Source organism: Cuculus canorus, chromosome 1 (assembly GCF_017976375.1).
Source record: "Cuculus canorus isolate bCucCan1 chromosome 1, bCucCan1.pri, whole genome shotgun sequence".
Lineage (NCBI taxonomy): Eukaryota > Metazoa > Chordata > Aves > Cuculiformes > Cuculidae > Cuculus > Cuculus canorus.
This window is the reverse complement of record NC_071401.1, coordinates 127,842,467-127,862,268: the sequence shown is the minus strand read 5'-3', so window position 1 is coordinate 127,862,268 and position 19,802 is coordinate 127,842,467. Positions and strand designations below refer to the sequence as shown.

At 38.7% G+C, this 19,802-nt stretch overlaps 1 protein-coding gene across 6 annotated transcripts in view; it reads left to right on the top strand.

Moving 5' to 3' along the window:
• WNT7B (Wnt family member 7B) overlaps positions 1 to 19,802 on the top strand; it is a 99,753-nt gene that overhangs the window by 58,385 nt on the left and 21,566 nt on the right. The window lies entirely within an intron of this gene.

Sequence of the window (19,802 nt, the reverse complement as noted above, 5' to 3'; positions counted from 1 at the left end):
TAAATTAAAAGTCTGAACTTTTCCAACTTCAGAGAAAAGTAGAATTTTTTTTGATGCTAAAAAGCTGGTGGTGAGGAATTTGCTGATCAGTCTTTTCCCACATTTGTCCTAAGATGTTTCCAATTCTGTTTCAATAATACTTCTTGGCATAAATTTTCCTTCTTAGCAAGAATATAAGTGGAAGGTATTAAACATCCTCAAGATACCATATGCAGGAAGCACCCTAAAGTTTGACTTTCACCTTCAACTTTAAAAGAACCAGAAAAACATCCAGACTCTTGTCTTGACTATTAGGAGCACAAGTTCTGTCTTCCTTGGTTGTTCTTATGCTATTTTATCTTAAGTCAATGTCCGAAATGCTGTTGGTGCCAGAAAATATGTTTTGGTGCAAAAAACAACTGCCAAGCATACTACTGTTGTACTTCCTCATGCTATGTTGTCTTGATATGCCAGCACTTGCAGGCATGGTCTGACCCTTGGACAAGTGAGTCCTCTTCTGTGAGATCACATGTCTTGAAGAGGCACCATCTGGGAGATCACATGTCCTTGAAGGGGCAAAATTTAGAGGGTTGTACCAGCACTGGTGTCACCATTAAGCTTCCTGGTGAAAAGACTTTCTTCTTCAAGCTATGAATCTTGTGATACCCTGTCAGCTCCATCTTTGTATTAATAAGTATTCATCCTCTTCACCACTGAGACTCCTTTCATCCTCAGAAACGTTGCAAGTGAGTGCAGCCCAAATGTCTATAGGACTACCAGTCATGTCTGTGCATTCATTCTGAATGTTTCTGTACAAAGTAAGAGCTACAGGGAACAAAAATTGTTGTGCATTAGGATGGGCCAGCTATCAGGTTGGTTAGACTACACAAAGTTTAAAAAAACATAGATTTTTCTTGAGCCATCATTCAGGCCATATTTGCCAAAATGTTCACTAGATTTTTGACCTCTTCACTGAATCTGGGTGGTTTCTTGCAACTCTGAAATGACTGATGTGGAATTTGGTGGGTTATTTTATGGCTTAACCCAAACTCAGATGAAACTTGGCAGCTACAGCTGACTTCTGCTTTGACATTTGTTGGGTGTGAAACCACACAAACTGTAACGGATGGAGAAGGTTTACATGACTCCTGCCAGCTGAGCCAGAAGACTTCCATGCAGGTCTATAAAGGATCCCATTATCCACATCTCTTTATTTGTTTTATTAGTGGAGTAGCACCCAGAGAACATGTGGTCAGTGTCTAGGAAAAGGACAGGGTTTAGGAAGTGGTGTTATTACACAAGTGAGAGGAAAAAGGTTAAAAAAAAAAAAGGACAAAGTTAAAAAAACACTTTAAAGGTACAAAATACTTGTAAACATAAATGTTCACATGTGTAACAAAACACATCTGTGTCTGACACACACAGAATCTCTAAACCAGACATTTGTTTCTGACTGAAAGACTGAAGAAAGGATTAAGACTAAAAAAGTCGTAAGTACTTAAGTACTTCACCGCAAAACAAAGCTCATCTAGCTTTTTCCAGCTAAGGAGATGAAAAATCAAGGCAAATTATTCAGATCATAAGGAAGAGAGGGTGAGTTAGCTACCACAGCCTGATATTAATTGATCCCTGTCTGTATGGGAATGAGAGGACCTAGTCTTTAGCGACTGGGCCAAGGCTCTATCACAAGCACTGACAAGTGCAGATACAGGGTTATTCTACTTCATATCCTGATGCAACTCTCCTCCCACCCAAACTCAAAGACCAGACTCACCCAACATGATGTTCCTCCAACAACAGTGCACCTGTTGCCAACACCATCTCTTGGGTGCCATTGTACTCCAGCTACGCAAGTCAACCAAGCATCAGCCGCAAAGCATGGCACAGCAGCAAATGTCTGCTCTTGAGACAGCTGGGGATCCTATTGTGTCAGGGCAATTTCCAGTAAGTTAGCTAAACTGGATTCATGCTGAGCTTTTTTTTCAAAGAGGTACTTCAGAGAACAAGGACTGTATCACCCATCTAATACATGGGAGTCTGTTTTAAAATGAATTTAAATAGTTCAGAGGACAGAAAAACAACTGTAGAAAGTGAGAGATCCAAATTAGTAGAAGTAACAAAGGATGTAGCGTGGGATGAATTAGCCTAGCATTGTGTGTAGCTTTTTTTGGATGTATTTATAGCTGGGAACTTTTCCATAGTCATGTCATCTCCAGAGAAAAGTCACTCCTACATTCACTTTACTCATCCTGTCCTTGTACGTGTCACCTGCCTGGACTCATCTCTCTTTTTCATGCCAGCTTTTCACATAAAAACATCTTTTGAACTCTCTACTCATCCCTCTTGCTGTAAGCCTCCTTAACAAATGAATTAAAAAATTAATTGGTTAATGATATATCCATTGTCATTATTGATAACCAGTTTTGAAAGCTAATTGACCTAACTTTTTGAAGGCAAGGACCCTGATCTAGAAGAGTAAAACCTCTGGTCCTACTAGGTGTTTGAGGCAAAACAGCTCCAGCCCTAGGGACTGGTCTGTGTTCCCTCAAGTGATGGTTGGAGCATCTATCATGTAGGAACCTCTAAAAGTTACGGATCATTAATAACAGTTGGAAGCAAATAATGCCACACAAAAAAGTAAGCAGTGCAGCCTCTGAAGTATGGAGTAAGAATCAATAACAGAAGTGAAACCTACTGTTGTTCTTTGCCAGTAGATTATTCTGGCTAATTATTTGTGCATTGACCATTGCCTCTGGAATTCTCCAAACTGGAGTGCTTATAAACAGACTGCCCGTACTAGTGCGAAATCCAGGGCAAAAAGGTGTTCTGAAAAATATACCTGTCAAGATATCAAAAGTGATCTATAGATGTCTCCTTTGTTAGACTCATGACGCAAAAAATGATCATGATTTAGTACTCGTAATTTGGCTGTGTCATTGGTATATTGATCTGGCAAATCATTGAACTGGACACCTGACAGGGACGAATCAACAAATAGGCAAAAAACATGGGAGTTCTTAAGTTTTTTAAAAAATATCTGACCTTTCTTATTGATCTGTAGTTTTCTAGCATGTTGAAATGATGCACCTGAAGTGAGGTTAAAGCCCTGCTTGTGGTGGGATGTTCAAGAAGAGAACAACATCCAAAAAGCTTCCTTTTGTCATGCATTTGCTCAGTTTTTCTTCCACTGTCCAGGCTGAAAGGCAGAGGAATAGGAAAGAAAACTACAGTTTTAAAGACTAACAAAATCTAGGCACAGATTTTATTAACTCACAGGTGAAGAAGACTTTGCAAGTTATTTTGAGAAACAATCAGAAAATAAAGTTGAATGTCACAGATGTATAGAAAGCATACTCTCATACACATGCACATATGAACAGCTAAGATGACAACATAATTTCAAAGAGAAGACCAAGAAAGGGAGGGGAACATTTTCTCAAGGAAAGATACTTACATACTTTCTATATTTGTACTGGAAACAGGTAACTAAGTCCACATTCGTAACCAATGTTTTAGCTGCAGGACAGAAGGAAGATGGGGATTGGGCATGAATAATATCTGAGTGATGGTATCATGGAGAAATGGTTGGCATCTTATCATACATGCTGAAGGGGTGTCAGCAAATTATTGTTGGATCAGGCCATGTATAGGCTTAATTAAATTAGGATTCAGACTCACATATGAATCCAGTCATTTTTATTTTGGGCTATGATGGTGGTTTAACCGAGATGCAAAATATTCATAAAAACTTCCTACCAAAAATGTGAGGAGTAGGGAGGCTCATTATTCTCCAAAAATGGAAATTGGCATCCAAGCAGATACATTAATCTACCACAGTAGTGTCTAGGATGGTATGAACTGGCCAACTTGGAAAGCTTGACTTTCAGTACAAGCAGAAGACTTCCAATACATGAAGACAGGCAGCATTCTTAGGAATGCTTTATAACCATACTTGCTCTTTAATGCTATCAGCAAATCAATAAAGGGAACCATAAATGAATCGAGAGAGTTAGTTTAAATAAGTACATTTCTATCTCACTTTTTGCCTTCCTTTCCTCCTGCGATCTCTTTCTCTGTTACTTTATATTCTCATTTTCCAGTTTTTTTAATAGATTGATATTGTTAGTTATATATTTATTAATGCACAGAAATATTCATATACCAGGTTGACTATATGTTTATTATTCTAACATCTGTGTATTTATTATGGGAAAATCTATCTTTACGAACTTGTGTTATATCCAATAAAAACAATATGGGGGAAAGAAAAGAATCATACAGCTGGAAACAATTTGGAGGGGAAAAATAAGTTGGAATTAGATTATTTTAAATATGATATGGAGCAGGGTACACACTTCATGGATGGAAAGGCAGTAATTATCTTTGTCATAGCAGTAGGTGCTATGATTGGTTTAGGCATTTGTCATTTATTGTGAACCTCAATTGCACAGTGGTTTTTGAATGTAATGTGGAAAAATGTCCAGTTTTTTGTTATCGCCATATAGTATGGTCCTAGACAACAATGTCCTTTGAGTGTTCAAGCAATTGATCAAGAAGAAACTTGTTTTCAGTAATTTGAACTGGATGTCTGTGTTAGTGCTAGGATATGGTAAAACCCGTTTCAATGCGAGAGGTCACTTCTCAGTGGAATTGGCATCAACTTTCAGCTCCCAGTGCAGCAGGCTGCCTGGTATGCCAGGGGAGAGGTGCACAGGATGCATTCAATCAGCGGTACTAAGATTGTCTGCAACTTCCAGAAGACCATGTAGGACCAAAACACACAAGGACTTTACTACTTACTTGGCTACCTTGGAGTGACTTCCAATGTCCATTGCAGAAAATGTCACGTGGAGCTGTTGCATTTGCAAGTGTGACTTAGACTTAGTAGATGCCTTAAATACCATGGCAAATTTAATGAGCTGTGGCTTATGCAAGGACAGTTTTGAATCACCGAACACAGTGATGTATAACAAGATGTCTAATTCTTGGTTATTTAGAGAGTTTTCTCACTATTAAGCTGAATTAAAAAAAATAAACAAGACAACTAAGGTGCATATAATGAACCACCACCCACACCAGCTGGGTGACTGATAGGCAAGCAGGCAGAGGCAGCTGTTAAAGAGGGAAAAAAACCCAAATCCGAAGACATTCTCAGTGTGCTCATTTTGCAGGAAAGATTTATCAAACTGCAAACACTCATTGCAAATCCTTCTCTTAAAATATTTCAAACAGTGCATTTCTTTTCACAATTGACATGTTGTTGCTGGAAGTAGAAACAAAAATATCCCTACCTTGAAGGATATCCAGTATATTTGTTCTAGCTTATTAGATATATATTATTGCAGAAGCATTTCAGTTATGTCAGTGATTATCCTACAAGTTGCCTTGCAAAGGCAGAAACGCCATGCTGGAACATGGCCAGTCTATTCCACTTAAGACCTGTGCACTTATATTAGTTACCCTATAGGCAGTAAGGTAAGTACTATAAGGCATGCAAGCTGCTTTATGAGGACAGTTTTTCCAGTGCAATTCATTTTGATGGAAAGCTAAACAGTGGGGAAAAAAATTATGATGATCTAGTAGTTACAAGTTGAAGTAAGTGAGAAAGCTATTTCAGTCTGCATTATCGTCTTTGGAGGAAATCAAGGAGTTGATTCAAACAGCTCATACCTTCTGACTCTAGAAGGGTGGATAAGTTCTTTACTGTTATAAGTAGCAGAGGAAGACAGTAACCCAAACCAGAATAGGAAAATAAACCTCCCAGCTGGCTGCAGCTGAGGTTGGGAAAGGCTGGTAAAAAAGTTATGAAACAACTACTGTGCTAAGAATGTATATTGTTTTAACTGAGGAGACAGCTTATTGAGAGAGTTGTAGGTTCAGACTCTTCTTCATTTTAGTAGGTTTATGGCACTTAGGGGTATTTAGGAAAATAAAAATATCTTTCTAGTCTAAGGAAGAACGGTCATATTAAATAAACATCCTACTTTTAAAGGACAGAGCATACCCAGCTTAGTCAAGCTGGGAATCAATTTGAAAATTTGCAGGTGATAATTTCTCTGTACTTTAAAAATTATCCTAGCTGTCAGAGCCTCATAATGATCCAGTGAGGCTTAATTAATGTTTACAAATCACACTGCAAATCATAGATGAAAAGATAAATATGAATATACAGTACTATTTGTAAATTATGAGTTCATAGAATCATAGAATGGTTTAGGTTGGAAGGGACCTTAAAGATCATCCAGTTCCAACCCCCATGCCATGGGGGGACACCTCAAAATAGATCAGGCTGCCCAAGGCCCCATCCAACCTGGCCTTGATGACAGTGATAATGTTGACAGTAATCAATTTTGTTTGACTTTACTGGAAAATATGTCATTTTGCTACATTAATTTTATAATCGCTAGCTCTTTTCTTTGTCTTCTTATAGAAGAAATATTTACCATACACAGTCTGTTGCATATTTCCAAGCACAGACAACTTTTTATATTTTCCAATTTATACTCTTCACTCTCTAGTCTTTTTTGTAAGGTACTTCTGTCGAGTTCAAGTATAGCTCAGTTGTGTTTTCTTTTCCATCAAGGGTCATGAGTTTGAAGAAAAGTATAAGTTCTCTTAAATTAAAATGTAATTGTTGCCACTTAAATATTTATATCTTTGGCAGCAATCTTGCTTTAAAAGGCAGACATGGTTATTCTAAACACAACACTAATATGTTAATACGATTATTTAATGAACTCTATGTGCTTACAGCTGGATGAGAAATGGTAGATGTTGACCTGAGTGAAATCTGGAATTTCCATCCTGAGGGAAGTACTAACTTTTAAACCCTCTGTTTCATTCCATTTTTACATATACAAATGAAGATTTTCTTGAAATGGATTTTTTTCTGTAGATCTGTTCAAACTAAAATATGCCAATATACCTGACTGAACAACTGCATTTTTGCTTTCAAAAAAACCCATGGACTGACACGGGCATGTAGTTTAATACTTGTTTCAATGGTTTGAAATGAAATGGAACTGTTTCTTATTAAATGGAATAGCTCTATTTAAGCGTTGATGTGGAAAAGAATTTTTTTTGAGAGGGGTGGGTACCTGTGGTTTTTGGCACTCTGTGATCATCCTAATAAATATCTAATTAGCTGTAGTGGAAAAATGTACTGTTACGTGGCCTTGCAGGCAAAATCTGTAATGACCTGTAACTCTGATCATCTCCTGCTCAGCATTGGCTAGAGGAAAAAACATCATTTTCTCTTACTTTTAACTTCATCTTTAGCTACTCAGGATAAATTTTTCCATGTTACTTTTCTGGTCTGCCTAGGGATGAGTGAGTCAGAAGTCCTGTGGAAAAGATAGTATGCAAATTCTAGGCTATTATTTAATTGAATACTGTACCAAAATCTGGTCACAACAGGGCTAAATTTGCATGGCAATATTAAGTTTGGGGTTTCCTTAGTTTCAAGTGCCTCGCTTGGAACTTTAACGTTCCTTTAACATATTCTTTTTTAATGTCACTTTGTAACAAAATTGCTGGCTGCAAATGATCCAGAGCATATTGCTTCGATTAGTTACTTCCAGTGTTCCAGTTCTGTTGGGCAATGACTTAAAAAGTTACGCATACTTAAAACAGGAAGGCAAATAATATTTAAAGTTAGATAAATTAGTGCCGGCCTTAATCCAGAATGACAGGGGCCAAATTCTGGTCCTATTGCAGCCAGTAGAAATTTTGCTACTGCTTTCACCAGAGCCAGGATTTTACAGTCGGTAAAAAGGCTCCTGGCTTTTGGGTACAAGCAGAAGTTCAAGTTGGAGCTGAACTTTACAGCAGAGACTTAGCTAAAACCTAATTAGTTGAATGGAAATCAACCATACAACATTTGATTTTTAAAGTACAGAGTAACTTTGCTAAGAGGTGGGTGCTGCCAAATCTTGCCACTGTGAGGAAAGTTCTTTATGTAAGATGACAGGTAGGATGGGATGGCAGCTAACCTGCTGGTATGTGATCCTGTAATAGCTTTGGGTTCTAGTGACTTTGGAGATCCCTTGCGCTTTAGTACTGCGGTTAACTATGTTGTCAAAACCTCTCCCCTAGAATTACAGATGATAGGTTTGGTCATCTAGTTCAACCTCTACATCAAGCAGGACAGGCTAAACATAACATTAGACTTCAGAGTTACATGTGTAGCAGCATCCCTCCCTTTCCTTCTCTGTTTTTTGGGATACTTTCTGTTTGGTAAACCATCTGTTTCTAAATTGAAAAGCTTGAAATGCACAGACAGGCATTTACAAACATTACAAAAAACACAGCATTTGTTTTTCTGTACATTCTGGTTCACAAACAACTGTTTTAGCATTCAGGCTCAGCTTGCCGATCTGTGCAGTTTGCAGTCTTGCCTCTAGTCACAAGCAATTTCTTTTTCCAATGAAGTGGCTGGCATATTCCAAAATGTTATGCCTAATTGATAAATTTTTCTTCCTGGTTACTGTGCATGACTTTTTAGCATTGGATTAAATTACCCATGACTGTAGTTTATTTCTTACTGACATATTGTATGTCCATAACTGGGAAGTATAATGTTATTATTACTGATAGAAGTGTCAAATTAAAATGAAAGAAATAAAGCAAGCAAGAAAGATGACTGTATCAACTATTATTTGGAGGCTTGAAAAAGTGAATCTAGCATGGTAGTGCTAAGGAAACTGTTCTCTTAGAATTCAAGCTGGCCAAGAACTTTAGTCATGCTCTGTTTACGCAATATATGCTTAAGTTTAAACTCTCTGTTTTAAGTCCTAATAAAATAAAATGAAAAGTATTCCACAGAATACAGAGGTCATAGCGAAAGCCAGCATGCAAAATCAAGCTGATGGTGGGGTCCTCCAGCCAGTAAAAATCACCACATTTATCCAGTCTTGATAAGATTTGGCCTTAGGATTCAAATGGATTTAGGAGACAACTTCTTGTCACAAGCGTAGGCTGTTGCAATCTATAATACTTTCTCCACTGCAGAGGTCCAATATCCAATTTCTGGGACTGTGAAATAAAGATGATTCCTAAGACTTAACCAGCATCAGTGTGAAATGTGGGCATGGATGTCTGAAGAGTCTTTAAGTAATCTGATCTCCCCCCAGAAAGCTTACTGGTGCACTGGGTGAAGGTGTTTCTGTTGCTAGATGTAAGCTCAACAGACGTGGACTGAAGCTCTGTAGACTGGAAAGCTTCATTCAAGTTGTTAAAATGAACAAAGATTACTCATGGATCATGATTTATTTATATTTGTTCACTGATTTCTTCATGACAACATGGAAACTTGTTTTCTGCCTGATTCAGCCTCCACCTGTCCTGTTCAGAATAGGTTTCCACTCAATGTTGCATCTCATGGGGCTGATGCAACCTTGCAGTTTCTGAGGGGAATGCTCAAGAGGTAGCAGTGGTTTCCGTCTCTGTTGCTGAGCTAAAGGGCTTCAAACAACAGAGGCAGTAAGATAAGGAGACCCTTCCTCACTTCTTTTCTTTGGCCCAATTTCAGACCATGTAGTTTCAGGCAAATGCATGAGATGTCTAAGATACTCCTTGTATGGGCAGAGAAGAGAGAGAAGCACTTCCAGAGGGTGATTTGGACCTTAATTTGACTGAGCCGGCAATGTGCACTCGCAGACCAGAAGGCCAACTGTATCCTGGGCTACATCAAAAGAAGTGTGGCCAGCAGGTCAAGGGAGGTGATTCTGCCTCCCCTCTACTACTCCACTTTCATGAGACCCCCACCTGGAGTATTCAGTCCAGTTCTGGAATCCCCAACGTGAGTAGGATATGGAACTTTTGGAATGGGTCCGAAGAAGGCCACAAAGATGATCAGAGGGCTGGAGCACCTCCCATATGAGGACAGGCTGAGAGAGTTGGGGTTATTCAGTCTGGAGAAGAGAAGGCTCCTGGGAGATCTTATAGTGGCCTTCCTGTACCTCAAGGGGGCTACAAGAAAGCTGGGGAGGGACTTCTTACAAGGTCATGTAGCAATAAGACAAGGGAGAATGGCTTTAAACTGTAAGGGGAAGATTTAGATTAGACATGAAGAAGAAATTCTTCATGATGAGGATGGTGAGGCACTGGAACAGGTGCCCAGGGAGGTTGTGGCTGCCCCATCCCTGGAAGTGTTCGAGACCAAGTTGGATGGAGCTTTGAGCAGCCTGATCTAGTGGGAGGTGTCTCTGCCCATGACAGTGGGGTTGGAACTGGATGATCTTTAAGGTCCCTTCCAAACCAAACCATCCTATGATTCTGTGATTCTGTGAGTCTGTGATTCTATGATTCTAACTGGGTATCTAGCTTGTTAATATCTAATTTGGTTTTTCTGTGAATATTTTTCTCCTCTGTGTGTATGTTTCTCAGGGGAGCATGTGGTCTTCTCAGAAAGTCATACCTGCTTGCCCCACATAGCAGACACGGAAACTTGATCTTCATTTAAAGTCCTAGATATCCTTGGTCCTCATTCACCAGTAGTACCTGCAGAAGTTGTCTTAGCTAATGACTTTCAGACAGATACTGGCAAAAAAACATTATGCTGCAACCACAGATGTAACTCCATCACCAGTATTTGGAAATTTAAGAACAAACGGGAATCCAAAATTACCACCAGATGGTGCACCTATTTAGCAAGTGACAGAGGCATGTTCCACAAGAAAGGATAGCCACAGCCTCCAACAACCCATCAAGTTGCTTCCCCTACTCTTCTCAAGTGTGATATAACTTGAATGTGTTTGAAATGTGGACTTACCAGTCATACTATTCTGTTACATTTAGCGTGAAGTATGTTTTCAATCTTCGTAATGGAAGCCTGTCAGCTGCTTGGCTATGGGCATGAGGAATTGGGGAAGAGCATAGCAGAGCTACAAATGCATGTAAAAGAAGAAGGAAAGAAGACGAGATGGGCTGGGCGCAGAGAGAAATCCGTAATGGCGAATGGCAATGAGCAGGCTCCAAAATCAGAAGTGGTCAGCACAGAGCATACGTGCATTGCTGTTTCATTAGGTTGGGCAAATTCTGGCTGTTAATGGTAGGTAGCTGGGAGAAGATTGAGGTTGGGGCAGTTCTGAAGGACAGTCTTGTTGTATAAGTCAATATTTTCAAAAACTGCCAGTGCCAGTAGCCCAGGTGAAATACATGGGATATTTTATTAACTGCATAGCAAAGGAAGTGAAGTTTCCTAAACAGTGAAGTGTTTTTCAATTCTCTAACTGCTTCTCATTCCTAAGCACTTGTGGTATTCCATGCTCAGAGAAAAATTAGCACAAGTTAGAAAAAACATATTTTCTGCCATTTTTTCCAGAACGTCACACGACATTCAACTATATTTGCTGTAAATAAGTACATTATCATGTGTAGGACACAAAGCAGGTCTCTTGTCCCATTCTACTCTACTTCTTACTTTAAAAACTATTCTAAAGTAATATGTAGGTCTGTGGCAAGCCTCTTTCATGAACATTAGAAGTTAAGTTCGAAATTAATTAGAAAATTAACTCAGAAGAAAATATGGTGAGTCTCTCATCCCTTTGCATAGATGGTTCTTCTACTGCTTTCTGTTGGTGTGTTTTAAAGGGTGCTGCCAGTTGAATTTAATATGTTTCTAGAGAATGTTTAACTAGAAGCAATCTTCTTTTAATTACAACTTGATTGGTAAAGAAACACCTGAACTGAAAATTTCTTCTGAGCAAACACTGAAAATCTTTGCATATTCTTTAACCTGAGGAGCACTCATTCTTAATGGATAAAATATTTTTTTGTTTTGCCTGTCCAAGCTGAGGAGGAAGGAGTCACCTTAAGAAGCTAAACACAATTTCCTTCCTATAATTAGTCATGTACCCTGTGACACCTAGTTCAATGTGAGCACTATCATTTTATGGTTAAAGTATGGACCAGGAGGTAATGGACTTGGATTCTGTTCCGAACTGTGCCATATACTTTTCTTGTGACTTTGCGTAAATTGCTTCATACTTCACTGTCTGAAGACTAAAGATGACTAAATTAAGTGGGGAATTGAAAGGCTTAATGAATGTGGACTAACCTCCACTTAAACATTTGTGAAGTACTTGGGGATCCTCAGTCAAAAATTGTTTCTATTAAGGTCTTCTTATCTAAACAGGAAGCAAAGGACAGAAAAGTAGTGGAAGAATTTGTTTTTCTGGAAATTGGGTCCAGGCCTGAAAAAACACAATCTCAATAAGGTAGGCCTAGTAAGGTTATTAGAGTAGTTCACATAAGAAAGAAGTTTGTAAACTTCAGGCAGTTGTCCACAAAGAGCCTAAACTCAAATTTCACAAAGAGAGTATATGTACATGTTTCAGCATTCACATGTAATAGTAAAGAGAAAGAATAAAGTCCACAGGAAGAGTAACTGTTGGCTACTTACTGTACGCTTGCTGTATGTGTGCTGTGATTCTCTGAATAAACCTTTTGTCTAATGCCCTCTTTTCCTAGCTACTGGTGCACAGTGACATCCTGACACCAGTGATGGGGCTTGAATACATTCTCCCTCCTTCCCTTTCTTTTATTTTATCAGTCCAGTAATGCTGAAACCAAGTTCCCTTCCCTTTTGTTTGCTTTTCCCTTGTCCATTGATCAACTGTGTTGCTTTATTACAGACACTGTAGTATTAACCACAGTACAAACAGACGCTCTTAGCAGGAGAGTTAGCTGGGATTTCCCTGCGCTCTTACACAACCAAAGTTTCTGCAGCACCACTTTCTTGTTTGTGTTCAGGGATTAGTGGCAATATTCCATATACTGCTGACATAATGAGGCATAAGCTTCTCTTAAAAAGGCAAAAACCTGATTGTTAGAAGATCCTGGACTACAGTGCTACTAAGGATGGAAAGTTTGGAAGGAGGACTACCCTCAAATCTGAGTGGCAGTTGAGATTTCTGATAGGTTTTACATAACATGAATTATTTCTGTGAATATCGCATCCTGCTCAAAGTTAAATTCAAAGTGTCTGCATGCGATATCTTATATAGCAGCATTTGTTTGTGTTAGCTAGAGGAACATTACATCACATGACAGAAAAAAACACTACTTTGTACTATTTAGCTTAATCCAAGACTTTTCACGTGAAACATTTGTTTTGGTTTGGTTTGAAGACATTTGCCTTTCTAACTGGTCTATTTTAATTAGAGCTCAACCTGAACCACAAACGATAGATTTGAACTTTCCCAGAGTTCAGTGGTGTTCAGATCTGGCTTTTGGTTTGGCCCATCACAAAGAGAAGGGTCATCTTCAAAGTTCAGATCTGGAAACAGACTGCTACAAAGCAGGGGCCTGAAAAGGTTATTTAATGAGACCCATATCTCATTTTAATGGTGGATTTGCAGTAGAGACACTTGCTAGCATTTTCTAGATGTACTTTTATGTGACCAGTATCTAGAAAGCCTGGTGTTAAAACCAATCTATCTGAATTCTCTTGTATTTATAACTGCAGAAAGGGAATTATTCTTGCTTTCTTGGTCACAAAGCCTGGATCCTGGTCTGAAGCTGTAGTACCTTTAAAATCTACAGATTTTGCTTCTGATAGCTTTTTAAAACTCATCTTTCAGTTCCAGCGTGTTGCACTTAAAAACAATGGAAGCTCTTTGTGGTCTAGAATTTTGATCTTTTTATCCCAGTGTTTGATCCTAATGTTATTTTTTTCAGCTGAACTCATAAGGCCAGCATCCACCCATTTGTCAAATTCTTGCAGGTGTGGATTGGTATCTTAGGGTGAACTTGCTCACTTCCTGGCAAAACACAAGCTTAGCACAACACAAATAATAAATAACCATTAGTCTACTAGATAAGATAACATGACTGGTAGTGTTAGCTGGACAGGTTCAAATTAAACACTGATTCAGTATCTTCCACGAGCTCTAAGAAGATTAATAAAATTCTTCCTTGTTTATGTGAATCTTGTAACTTCCCAACTCCTGTCAGGATGAGTAACTCCAGAGCTGAAAAAAAGACTTAGCTCTTGTGACGCTTCCAGACTCTTTTTGCAAACCAGAGAGGTTTGGACCAGAATCTAAACTTTGTGTATTTATCCAAAACCCTCTGAGCTCTTTACTTTTTTAAATCTCTTTCATATGTGTGATTTGTGCTGTGTGTTGTTCACTGGGGTTACAAATTTGACTACCAGGCAAAGACCCTTTAAACACCAAGAAGGGCAGACTTGAATCTCCCTCTCCTGACAGAAAGATTGTCAGGCAAGTCAAACGCATGAGAAATGTGAATGCAGCCACACAAGGAGTGTAACAGCATTTGGAAGATATTTAAGCAAATCAGAAAGCAACTTGCAACCCAGCCATTTCACCAGAACTTTCTCATTTGCTTTCCACAAAATCTGAGTTCTGACAGGGATGACTTATGGGGTTACTGCCCAGCTGTTTGCCCTACTCCTGGAAGATGAGATCTCTGCAGCAAAATTAGCAGAGCAGAACACAGGCTCACACGGATGGTCTACAAACCCAGCCTCTCTGCCGAGGAAGGCTGGTTTGGGCTGGACTGTAAGCTAAAGCAAATGATGCACAGTCCTTCCACTACCACGAGAGATATCAAAGGAGTGGTAACACCCAAAAAAGCCACATCGAGACTCACTGTGTCTCACCTGTCAATCCCTACCTTGCCAAGAATGCACCAGAAGAGACATTAAAGACCTCACACCTAAAGGATGAGTGGTGACTCACCAGCAATAGTGCGCACATTACTATTGTGAAATTTAACATGTTGAGTTGGTCTCTAAGTTGTCCTGCCAGGCATCGGAAACCATGCCAGGAATTTATGTGAGCAACACATTTGTAGGAAAACCTTAATGAACAATATGCAGAGTTACCCTCCAGGAGATAATCCAACAGCAATTCCCAGCAAATGTAACAAGAACCTCTCTACTACCTCTCTGTGTAGAATTTTACAGATTAAGGCAACGTTGTGGTATGCAATTTGATACAAATTATTCCCTCCCCCCCCCCTTTTTTTTTTCAAGCATATGAAATAGTCTTTTCTCTATATCTATACAGTTTTGAAGAATAACTTGAAGCCATCTTGAAGAGCAGGGTCATGATGAAAACATAACAATTTCTGTGCCTGGAAAATGCTATCTTGGGCATACAGGAGCTGTTTGTCCATGATCAGTAGTCTGAAATGCTTTTTGGACCACTCAGCCTAGCTGTCGCTATTTCTGAGGTTGGGCAGTACTTCCTTCATATTCATTGCTACTACCAGAAAAGGGTGTGGAGATAAGGTATTTCTAGATGGCATTATTTCATAGTTATTTGACATAATACTTCTCTTGTACCGAAGCTGCAGTGAAAGTTAAAATGTGACAGATAGTTATGGTATTTTACGATATTTCTCTGGATTTAATTGGAAATCTGACAAATAATTTAAATAAATATTTATTCATTACATCCTGTCTAGACCAGTTTCATAAAAGATAATGCTGCTCTTCATAAACTTTGTTTAACAAATGTCATGACTAAGTAGAATTAGTACTTTATTTTATATAAAATTATCCACATTCCGTTCTTGATAGAATCAATTTAAATTATACTCTGAAAAAAACTAAAAAAACAACACTAGAAGAAGTTTTATTATGTTCAGTAGAATCAAGGAAACCTACAAAGTCATCTTCTGGCTTTTAATGTGACAAAATATTTTTTCCCCAGTCAGAATATAAAGCAGGAGAATAGACTGATAGTAGAATATTTTAAGGGTGGGATCTCCTTTTCTAAAACCACCGTATACCCTCAGCAATTACACTAAGATGACTGCTGCCAGCGTAGTGGGAAAGGCTTACTGTGCAGGGAAACATAACTTAACTCTCTGATGGCAAAAGTTTAGACTTTATTTCCCTGTATTTTCTACTGCCTGTGCTGGGGCTTCCTCGTGGAGATTGATAACTTCTGAAAGTCTTGCATTTTTAGTACCTAACTTTCTCAGTGCTTGGTAAGGTTGGATTCTATCCTGGCCACAGGAAAATACTGTGTGGAAGTATATCTAAAAGACAGACTTCAGTAACCCTTTGCAGATTAAGCTCTAGGTGACTAGCTCTTCTCCTGTAGGTGTAATTAATTTTGTATATGATAATCTTGGCATTTTACCTGAAAACAGTATCTCATACCAGCAAAATATCTTGAGCTAGGCTTGCTTGCTACTGCCTTTGCTTTGTATGTGTTTCCACAAGGAGGTTTCTGGATTAATACATATATATATATATATCTAACAATTGTGCTGGCTAACATAAGAAGTGAGTACAAGAAAAAAGTCTATGCTGACAAATAGAAGCAGCCAGCTTTTAAGATCCTGGGTAAAGTTGCACACGTCTTACTAGTAGTTAGGAAATGCCATCAACTCCAAACAGGGACACGAAAATATTTAGCACCTCCCTGAAACAGAAGCAAATGCAGCCTCAGCAAAACGTCTGGCAAGATAATTTAATTAACTATTTATTCAAATTAAAAGTAGAAGAAGGATGTGGATCTAATGCTATGCAGGCTTGGCAAATGAGGAGGTGTGAGCACAGAATGTTAGGAGAGAACTCTAAGTGCTGTGTACTTCTCTGGCAGGCATGGTGATGCTGAGCTTTGCTCTGTCCAAATCCCTTTATGGCTCTGGCAGTAGATGAACAGTTCAATACCGTGCTACAAGAGTGTATGGAAGAGCAGAACAGAGAAGTCCCGGTCCCAGGAGCTACTGCTTCTTTCTTGGAGCTCTCCTATCCCACCATACAGCTGCAGGGACATCTTCCCTAAAACCAGGGTTGTATCTCTATTTCAGTTGTTGTCTGAGAAGTCTACAGATGAATTCCTCTGTGGCGTAAGAGAACTCAACAAGAGGACAGCTTGTTCTCTTCACAAGTCCTTCTGCTATATGGATAAATGCCTTGAACTCCATGTGCCCCTGTGAAAGCGAGATAAAAGTATCTCTCTTTTGTTGCTCTCTCTGGCTGAAAGATGCAGCTTCATAAGGCAAGGACTACTTCTTGCATAAGCAGATTTGTGTGTAACACCAAATACCAAGCTGGGTATCACCTAGTATATCCGTAATTCAATAATTATGGCAAAGTGGTATCCGCCCATTAATAGCCTCTGCACAATATATTGAAGTAACATTCATGATTTAATGAAACTGCCTCAAGGAATTCTGAAGCAAGAGCTGAAATTTCATCTGCGACATACAGAGACATTTGCACCCACAGATGCCCACCCCTAGACTCTCCTGCACGCCCAGGTATAGCAGCTTAGTGCTTACAACTACTCATAATCCAGTGAACCCTTTAAAAGGTGTTATTATTTAACAAGTTTCTACAGCAAAGCACAGGTGTGCACAGAGATTTACAAAAGAATACAGACCTGACCACTGCCCTCAGGGATTTGTTATCTAGGATAGAAGTGACATAAGATAATACAGGAAAAGATGACTTCATGCAAATGGCAGTGCAGATTTATTTTTCAAGACGTTCTCCAACACAGTATAGTTATGTCAGACCATTGAACTGATCAAAACATGTTAATTAAAATACTGACCCAGCAAGAAGTCCACTGAGAAGGTCTGATTCTCAAGACCATGACTTCTTAATATTCATAAGCACGGTAGTAGGGGACACAGAGTATTTGTGAAATTGGGTTCACATTGAAATGAAATATAACCACAGAATCTTAGAATAATTTAGGCAGGAAGGATACTCTATTGACAACCAAGGAGAGTGCCTAATCTGAAAGGATTAACAAACTGAAGTCTCAAGCCTATGCAATCCACACACATGAAAATCTCAGTGACTAAAATAATTTGGTAGCAACCTAGCTTGCTGTTTTACCCTCCTAAATTGACAATGAAGTTTACTTAAAAACAAATTTATTTTAAAAGTGTGGGAATACTGTCCTCCATTTCCCTGACAGGTTCAGAGTGGAGGTTTGTCTTCTGCTGTTTCTTGGGTTGTTTCTTTTTTTTTAATTTCTTTGGGTTTTTTTTTTTTTATGATGTGGCAAGGATTATTTCTATTTCTTAAATCAGAGTGGCCAATATTTCCCTTTCCCTTGCTGAGCACTGCAAGAGTTTCTTTAACAGGTCACACTGCACTGCAAGAACACTATTAAGATCAAACCTGAAAAAAAAGGAAAAATATATGCCCATATAGCTATAGATTTTCTTCCATTTTCCCTAAGTGTAGGCTTTATTTCTCCCAGTGAATTGTCCTTAAAAAAATAGACCATAATGCATTGGCTAATTTTACTCATAAGAATTGTTCTCTTTAATAGATCGAGGTAATTGAATTATTATAACAACTGTTTCCTCACAGCCCCATTTAATTTAGGGAAATTATCATACTTTAGGACCAGTTTTCTCCGAGATGCCTTCAGGAGTTCATGCTTTCCAACAAAGGAGGCAAAAAACTTTTAAAAGCCACAGTACGGTGCAAGATGTCTTCAGCTGAGCTTGCACGTATTACGATATATCAAGCCACTAGTCACCACTGAAAAGAAAAAGCACCAAACATTCAGCAGGGAGTCAGTAAGTCCCACAATGGGACGTCAGTAGGTCCAGAGGAAAACACAGACAGGAGATGATCTCTCTGCTCCAGCTATTGCTTCCCACATACAGTGTTTGACGGTATTAGCAAAAGCATTGTGAAAACACAGCCAGCTGTGACACTGCACAGGCTTTTCTCAATGGTACAGTGTAGCTGGGAACTATGCCCTCATGCTTTGTGCACTGTGTATTTCTCAAGGCATGCCCCTGTGCATTCTTTAAATAAGTGCTTAGCACCATGTTCCGATTAAACCTTGACAAAACCAAGCAGCAGTTCTTTTTGATCTAAACTTAATTTCCCCATTTTCCGTAACAATGAGATACAGAATGTTTGTTAGGGCTGAATGACTAAGAAATATTTGCTACAACAAATATAGTTTTAAAGAGGAGACTTTCAGAATTTCATATTTCTTTGGGTACTTCTAAACGTCCTTTCAAAGATCACAACTAACTTATTAATCTAACAGGAACTGTCCCAGAAAACTCCATCAATGGACATGTTGCCAAAAGACAGTAGAAGACACAAAAGAATTATGCTCACTTTGGAACAGAAATGCTGACTATTGTTTAGGGTTGCCAGGATTTAAGTGAATATGTTTAGGGAGTCAATTAAGCAAAAAAAAACCCCTGTAAATTGCTGTAAGCCTCATTACAGAAACCACTGTAGAAAGTACCAACAACTCTTTAGAAAATAACCATGAAATTGGAAAAACGCTTGAAAAAATGTGAAATGCAGAGGCATAGTAAATATCTCTTTTTAACAGATGTACTTCCAAAAGCATATAAATAGTGATAGCAAGGCACTGCAAAAAGGCAAGTGTGAAACAAATCTGGCTCACGCACAGCACATTCTAAAAGTAATTTGAGAAATCCACAGCAGCAACAGAAAACAAACCAGTAGACAGAATGATTCTAGACTGATGACCAAAATTCTAGCACTTCTAACAGTAAGAATTTACTGCAAATCTAGAGGTGAAAAATGCTGAATAAGAGAAGAATCTGTAAATAAACCATTATGTCATATCGTTACATATTGTTGGCTTTGAAATCCGCAGCATTCTTTGTATCAGCCAAGTGTAATTGGAAATAAACATCATGAGCAGTCTAGGAAGAAGGTGCTGGAATCATGTGCAACTCCTGATCAAGCTCTACCTGGATGAAGCAAACCTAAACAAGACTATTTAAATTAGGCTGTAGTAGAAAAAAAAAGATTTTAAGGAGGAAATGGAAAACAAATAAATATTCTAAATACAGCATTACCCAGCATGACAATCAGA